At 56.0% G+C, this 8,026-nt stretch overlaps 1 protein-coding gene across 1 annotated transcript in view; it reads right to left on the bottom strand.

Moving 5' to 3' along the window:
• Nucleotides 1-8,026, bottom strand: part of STK4 (serine/threonine kinase 4) — a 279,445-nt gene that overhangs the window by 166,794 nt on the left and 104,625 nt on the right. The gene's annotated exons all lie outside the window — the stretch shown is intronic.

Here is an 8,026-nt window from a genome sequence, read left to right as displayed (position 1 = left end):
AGGGGAAAAGATGAGAGAGTATTTCTAGCCTGTAATATATTATAATCGGTCCTATAGAGCTATATATTATATATTTTACTGAGGAATAATGCAGTTAAGAGTGAAAAGGCTGGAGTTTGTTCTTCAGCAGCCTTACTGTATGCAAGAGGCTTGGTCTCGTTTGTGCTGCTGTTTATCCAGTGTCTTGCCTGGTGCTTGGGATGCAGCTGGGAGCAGCTGGAACCCTGGGGCTCTGTCGCGTGTCCCTGGACTGTGCCTGGAAGCAGGCGGTTGGAGATGTGCCAGGTTTGGTCCTCTTTGGAGCAGAGATCCCCACCTGGGGTTACTCTTTGGAAGCTCACAGTATGGTGGAAATAACTTTGTTCTGGGGGCTGGCTGCACTGCAGAGTCCCTGTGGTGCTGTGCCAAGTACCTGCCTCTTGCAGGGGCCTGGCTTTTGTAGCTGGGAGTCTGTCTCAGTTGGGAGCATTGAGCTTTCATAGAGGGCTAGCTCTGAACCTCCCATGGTGGGTCTCTCTTAATATATCATGTACATAGCTCCTACCTCTACTGAGAGTTAGACTGATTGCCCCAGCACTCCTAAAGTGAAGGGTAATGTGTGTGTCCAATGCCTTTGTTTCAAGAAGGTGTTACAGAACTTTGTGCATGTCGTTTGCTCCTGCAGCTCTCTGAATCTGATGTGGCTCAGGTGAAGCCCAGAGTGTGGGCCCCCATACTGAGCGTTAGGCAGCACAAAACCAGATTGGTTGGGAAGGCTGTTCAGCAATTTCATCGACTCCTGAAGCCTCCTCACTGAGGGTTTGTTGTCGGCTTTAGGCCAAATTCACAGAGGCAATAGAACAAAAGTTCAGCTTCAGCTGGTGGCAGCTGCTTCCCAGAGCTGGGCAGGCCAAGTGGGAATGCAGGGGGAGCCCTGTATTGAGACACCGTGTGAAAGGACTTTTCCCAAGGCTTGACTGGCTCACTTGGTCCCAGTACAAGTGTGTTCAGGGAATCTGCAGGCGCTGGGAAGCTGTAAAAACTGCACAGAGGTCACTGTGGACTGGGAAGGAGAAGGGAGGACTTCACTGCCAATGGACAGTGGTACCGGAAAGGCAGGAGCAGCATCTGCTTCTCGGGGTGTTTAGATTCTCTTGTGTAATTGCTCTTGGGGGTTTTTCCACTGTTACTGATTTTATTTTCTCAAATAAACTGTTACTTTCTAAACCTGGCTTTTTGGACCATTTTTGATCAGAAATAGCTTTTTGGGAGTGAGAAAAACAGGGAGCTCGTGTTTGTGTAACTTGGTTTCCCAAAGGGGGGAGGCTGGGATGTGGCTTGGTGGTGGCCTGAAGCTCAAAGAAGCTTTGTCTGTAGCTCATGAGCTGCCTTCAGTATTTGACCCCCAAGTGACTCCTGGAGGACCAGTGTCACCGGGCTTCTGGAGCTGCTGAAGCTCCTTCAGGCGAGGAGAGGCAGCATGGCATAGAGGTGAGCCCACCCTCTCTTTGGGGATCAGTTTTGTCACGGCACCTTTAGAGATCTGTCCTCTTGCAGTGGGAAGAAACAGGGGGGACTAGGGAGAGGCTTGTGCATGTCCCCCAGTGACAGCATGTGCCTGCACCCTCAAAGATACAAGAGCAATGTGTGCAGGTTTGTGGTCCACCAAGTTTCAAGCCAACCCTCTTTCAGTCATGTGGACCTTCAAGTGGCCAGTGGAGTTGTTTCAGCTTCCCTGAAATCAGCTGTTGTGGGAACAAGTCCATAGGTGCCTTCTTCAGGGTATTTTGGACTAAAGCAGCTCTTAAGCAAGATCTTTCTTGGAGGAAGCTGCTTCTCCAAGCCCTCTACTCTGAAACTTGGTGCTCTCAAGGGACAGGACACAAGTCCCTGGGCACGTGGCAGTTCCTGGGCTGTGCTCACTGGGAAAAGCACCGAGTCTCCTGAGAAGTGCTGTATTTAACTGGATTATCGTCCTCGAGAAAACCAATTCCCTTCTCCCTGGTGGGAACTCCCACTCTGGGCGGTTGGGATTAGCGGGGATGGAGGAAACAAATCGGGCCTCGCACTCAGGCTCCCTCAGAGGGGAGGGAATAGCAAACACTTGTGGATCTGCTGCTAGCACTGGGTGATGCAAGTCCCGGGGCTGACCTTTGCTCCGTGGGTGCTGCTGTTTGTCACTAAACCGGTGACGTTCACCCACTGCCTTCGTGATCTCGTGTGGCTCTGCCAAGTTCCTGGAAGCGCTGCTTGCAACGGTCTGTGTTTGTGTTTTATTTCCTTTTAATATGTTTTATTTTCTCTCCCGGGCTGCAGGAATCCCGTGATCTTCCCAAAACCGCCCTCGGCGTAAAAGCGCCTTGTTTGTCTCCAAAGCAATGTGGACGGGTACTCTGCAGATCCCTGCAGCGGGAGCCTTGGCTGCCTGCCTGTCCTCGTGGAGCCGTGGCTCCCGGGATGGGTTGGTCCCCATTCCCTCCATCAGCACTGCAGCCCTGTGAACTCCTGCTCTTTGGGAATAAGGGACCTTGGTTTTCCTCCCAGCGCTGCTCTGGGTTTAAAACCGCAGCCCCGCGGACCTGCATTGCTCCGCTTGGGAGGCGCCGTTCGCTCCCGCTCGCCGGGGGTCTGCTGCCATCTCCCGGCGAACCCTGCCCGTTACGGGGCGGTTCCTGCTTGCTTTTCGTCCTTTTCCCCCTCCTTTATTTCCCCCGTTTGATTTTTCCCTCCTCTTTTTCCGCTTTCCTCCGTCCCATCCCTCCCCTTCCCCCCGTTTTCTTTTTTTTTCCTCGTTTCCTTTTTCGTTTTCCGTTTCCTGTTTAGTTTCTCTTTCTTTCCTCCCTTATTTCCCTCCACCCTTTTTCTTTTCCAGTTCATTACAAGACCCTCAGTGCAGCGGAAGGCCCTGAGCTCTTGGCAGGACTGGAGAGGAGGGACTGGAACAGCTTCACACTTGGAGGTGCCACCAGCTCCTGAGCCCTCAGGTGGAAGCAAGCACTTTCCACAGTGCTCCCCAGCCCAGCTCCGCGCTCCTTATGGGGAGCGAAAGCATTGCCGAGGCATCGGCTCTGTCACAGCCATTGAAGCCAAAGCTCGTGGGCAAAGCTGCCCATAAAGGGGTGTCCTGGGCTCTGAAAGGCACTTGGGACCCACAGGGAAACCATTTCCATATAAAAGACATTGAAAAAGGCTTTGCTGTGGGGAGGAGGCGAGTGCTGGACATGGCGTGGGTCTGGGGCAAAGAAGACCCCCAGAGTGAGCATGTGGGGGTGCTCAGGCTGAGCAAGGGCTGGGGAGGTGCTGGACTGGCTTTCCCTATGTGGGCAACGTGTTCCAGGAGCTGGGGGCTGGCACCCGCCTCACCCCTCAAAGTCAAATCCACTCTGTTCTGTGCCTGGGAATCAGACCATGCTGTGCCCTGTGCTGCAGAGAGCCCCCCAGCTCACCAGCACCCCCATCCTGCCCCAGTGCCACGGGGAAGGGCCCTTCCCGCTCTCCCGCCGGGCCGCAGGGGCAGTGGGTGCTCGTGGGACTCCCTGCTTGTGCCAGCCCAGGGGCAGTGAACTGCCATGAGCTGCTGCATTCACAGCTACCTGTCCCCAGAGCCACGGGCAAGCCCGGACCTGCGAGGGCTGTGCCCAGCATCGCGGAGGGTGTGGTGGAGCCAGCCTGGCTCCCAGCGGCACCCCAGCCTTGGGCGGTGGTGGCTCTGTGGAGCCCCAGCTGCTGGGGATCTGCAGGGCAGGGGTGCTGGCTTGGCTCAGCCTCCCTGCTGCGGGATTCCCACGGGAGGGAAGCTGACTGGGACCGGCCTGTGAGTGCATCTCCACTCAGCTGCAGGGACGGGATGCTCACCTCAGACTGGTGGCCTCTCATCCCAGGTGCTGGCATATGTGGCCAAGAAAGGCAAATGTGCAGGGCACTGAGCATCCGCCATGGTCCTTCTCCCAGACCATGCTTGTGCAGGATCTGGCCGCTAAGGTGAGTGTTGTGCTCCTTGAAGGTTTGTTTTGCAAGTCCATGCTTGGCAAAGGTGCCCCAAAACCCCATTCCTTTCTGCTGAGCCCTTCCTGGTGCTACCAGAAGGATGATGGCCAGGGCCACTTCATGGATGTCTCTTTGCTTCAGGACGAAGCACAGTCTGAAAGCAGAACCAGAGCTTGGGGCTGCCTAACTCTGAAGGTGATCTGCTGGGACCAGCATGAGGGGCAGGCTGGCAATCCTGGGCTGCTGTCCTGGTCAACCACCACCGACCAGTTCATTGTTGGAAACCAGTTTGCTGCAGCTGTAAGCCCGTTGCTGCTCTGCCTCCATGGAGCAGGACCATTTTTGTATAAGGCAGGGCAAGGACTTGGGATATGACCGCACATCTCTGTGGGGTTTGACATGGGCAGGGAAGGACACGAGTGTGGATGTCCCCTGCTGAACTGGTGCGAGGCCCTGAGGTGCTGGGGGTGCTCCCAGTGCTTAACAGCATCGGCTCACCCAGGGGCACTGCCCTTACTGCTGCAGCATCGCCTTGCCAGCCCTGGGCAGGGGGAGCCTTGGGGTGTTTTGCCCAGTATTGATGTTAGGAGAGGAAAAGACACGTTTTTTACCCAGGGGATGGTTATTTCAGGGAAGGGTGTGTGTGTGCATGTGTGTGTGCAGGAGGTGTGGGCTGCCTGCTCCAGGCATGCGGGAGGGAACAATGGGGCCACTGTGTGGCCGGATGCCCCGGCCCCTGTCAGAAAGGTCCAGCGAGGGGTTTTCAGCACGTTTCTATTCCCCCGCTTGGGTATAATTACACGGGGGAACAAAGAGCCCTTCAAACCTGCCCCGGGGGGGCTGCGCGCACACACACACGTGTCGGCTCTTGGCGGGGTGCGAGGGATCAGTGACCACGCACAGCCACAAAGGCAGCCCTGTGGGGCTGGTGGCACTGGGCAGGGGCATGGGGACAAACGCGGGGTGTCACAGAGAGGGTGGGGGACTCCTCTCCTGCAGCCATACTCCTGGTTGTGCTCCCCAGGGCAGAAAGCAAAGAGCAAACCTCGCCCTGGCTCTCAGCACTGATCCTGCCCTTGTTGTTAATTTAACCATGTGCTGGAGCAGGTTTCATAAAGTGCCTTTTCTTCTGCCCCTGCGGTGCCTCATCCGGTGCATGTGGGACTCTGAGCTCCCATGCTGGGTGCTGGTGTGGGGGTCTGCTGCTCCCTTCACTCCCATTCACACAGGCAGCCCCTTGGTGCAGGGTGGGATGGGCAGCCCCTCACAAGCAGTGAGCTGGGGGCTTTACATCAGCCCTATGTGGGTCTGGCAGGTTGGCCTGGGTTCAGCAGTAACAGTCATTTTTCTCCTTCTTGGTAGCCTGTGCAGTGCAGTGTTTCGGCTCGGGAACAGAGCTGATAACAAGGATGTTTTGGTTTGGCCAAGGACTTTGTGAGCCTCATGCTCTGCCAGGGAGGAGGGGAAGCCGGGAGGAAGCAGAGACAGGACACCTGACCCAAACTGACCAAAGAGCTATTCCATACCACAGCACGTCATGCCCAGGATGTAACTGGGAGTTAGCCGGAAGGGCTGGGAGACTGCGGGGTTGGAGGAGGTATGGGTCGGTGCTTGGTCGGGCTGGGGGGGCGAGTTATCGGTTGGTTGGTCCTGAGGTGATGTGTTCTCTTCCCTTGTTATTTCCTTTATCATTGTTATCATTGGTGGTAGCAGTAGTGATTTGTGTTATACCTTAGTTACTGAACTGTTCTTATCTCAACCCGTGGGAGGTGCATTCTGTTTGATTCTCCTCTCCGTCCCTCCGGGAGTAGGGGGAGGGCAAGAACGGGGGGAAGTGAGTGAACGAGTTACCTGACTGGGTTTAAACCACGACACAGGTGAAGATCGCGCTGAGCATCCCTGCGCAGAGTGTGTATGCAATGGGCTAAAGCCCCACCTCTGCTGGTGGGCAGAGCAGCATCCCCATATCCTCTGTTCTCAAGGGCTGGTGAGGCAGGCATTTATAGCAAGCAGTGGGGGCTGTGGGCCCGTTGGGACCACCCGGAGGCTCTGCCTGGGGGATAGCAGGGATCTGGCAGCACTGCCACTGCCTGACCATGCTTGTGTTGGGGAGAGGGTGAGGATGCTATGCAGGGAGGTGCCAGGGATCTGCCCTGGGCTGCCCTTGCCAAGGCAAACGCCTCACTGCCCCGATCCTTACATCCCCAGCCAAAAACCAGCCCACCCTCCGCGTGGCAGATGATGTTCCCTGGGGATGGCCGGAGATGCCCCGATGATCCCCAGCACCCAGCACACCTCCGGGGCAAGCAGTGCGATGAGTGTGGTGGTGCTCAGCAGGCTGGCTGCTGGAGGTGGGCTCACTAGATGGCAGCAGCTCTTCTTCCAAAGGGCTGGGAGGTGCTGCACAGCCCAGGCAGAAACGGAGGCACCCCAGGACCAGCCCTCGTGTTCCTCCGGGGTTTTGTTTTATGGAAGGAAAGCCAGGATCTATTTTCTTCTTTGTGTTTTTGTAGGGACGATCACCTCGGGAGCTGAAATAGCTCCTAGTGGTGGAGCTCTGGGCCCCCTGGCCTGACGGGAGCAGAGGATCTTCGTTGCCTTCAAGCTTTGCCATCACCTGCAGATGCTCATGCAATGCCACACAGCGTTAAGTTATCCTGGGCATCCCTAAAGCACTTGATACCTTTCCTAAATCCCTACTTCTTGGAGTGAAGGTTGGTGTTTTTTTTTTGGGGGGGGTGTCTGTGTTCATTTTATCCCCATGTTTTTGGCTGCCCTGCGGGTGGGGGAAGCTCCACGTACAATTCAGGAGCACAGCAGAGCTGCCAGATGGGCTCTGTGGGACAGCCCAGCTCACTGGAGCCAGCAGCATGGCCCGAGCGTGCACCCCTGACATGTGCTGAGCTATTGCAGGCGGCTGCAGGCAGGCGCTGCCGACCCCGGAGCAGGAGCGCACAATTGGATGGCTGGTGCCTGGGCGAGACGTTTGTGTTAATCAGGGATTCTGCAAACAAACAGCTCCGCTGTGACCCTCCGCACGTGTTCCCCATGGCAGTGCCTCCTCCAGGAGGTGCAAAGCTCCTTGGTTCCATTTGCAGGTCCTGCAGTGAAAAGCAGATTAAACGCAGCCCGTGGCCAGGCGGGGGAAGGCAGGAGCCTCCCGAGCCCTCCCAGCCCGCCCGCCACCACCTCTCTTTTCCCCATGTGGCTTGAATTACTGTGGCTGTTTGCTTAATCCATCAGGCTTCAAGAATGAGCCACTCGGTGCTTCCTTGGCCTCTCCAGCAAAGCGCTGTGCCGTAAACATAACAAGGCAGGCTTGTTCCAAGCCCTTGAAGTCAACAAGCAGAGCTCCTCCTGCCCTTTGGGACCAAGCTGCTGCTAAATATAGCCAGGGGTGCTTTCCATTCATAAAACGTGAATTATGCTCCAGCTTCCAAGGAAAAGGAGAGGGTCGAGGAGGCCGTGGGTTCCAGACACTCCTGTTTGGAATGCAGGAAGAAAGAAGCTGGAAATATTTGGCCCCATCTTTTCACAGCCCTCCAGTTCTTCCCCAGGGAGATGGAGGAGAAAATGCTTTTGGGAGAAATATGAGGGATTGATTCAGGTCAACTGCAGGGTTTCTTGCATCTCACCCTCAGTTACATTATGGCTGGGGTGGATTTGCTGGGGAGGTGAGGGCAGGGGATGGTAGACATGGGCTGATGGGGTGGCCCAAGCAGCTGCCACACAGGAACAGGAGCAGTGAGACCTCATACCACTGCTACCACCACCTGAGTGCACTGGGACTTGCCTCCTGCTCGAGGCACTCACTCCCCTGTGAACACCCTTCACATTGTTCCCCTTCCTCTGTCCTCCAGCCCTTTCCTCCACCAGCCTTTGGCTGTTGCCATGAGCTGTAATATTCCCCCCGAGTCGCTCCTCCAGCAGCTGCAGCTCCAGATGCACACAGATGTGTCTGCCAAGAGCCTTTCACCTTCTGTGAGATTCCTGTTTTACAGAAGAAGGAAACCCATCTCCTGGTGGAGTTTAGGGAGGTGCTGCCCACTGGGAAGCCCTG

This window comes from Pezoporus wallicus, unplaced genomic scaffold, assembly GCF_028554395.1.
Source record: "Pezoporus wallicus isolate ANWC-B61680 ecotype Strahan unplaced genomic scaffold, APGP_CSIRO_Pwel_v1 contig_11996, whole genome shotgun sequence".
In the NCBI taxonomy this organism is placed as follows: domain Eukaryota; kingdom Metazoa; phylum Chordata; class Aves; order Psittaciformes; family Psittacidae; genus Pezoporus; species Pezoporus wallicus.
This window is presented reverse-complemented; position numbering and strand designations above follow the sequence as displayed.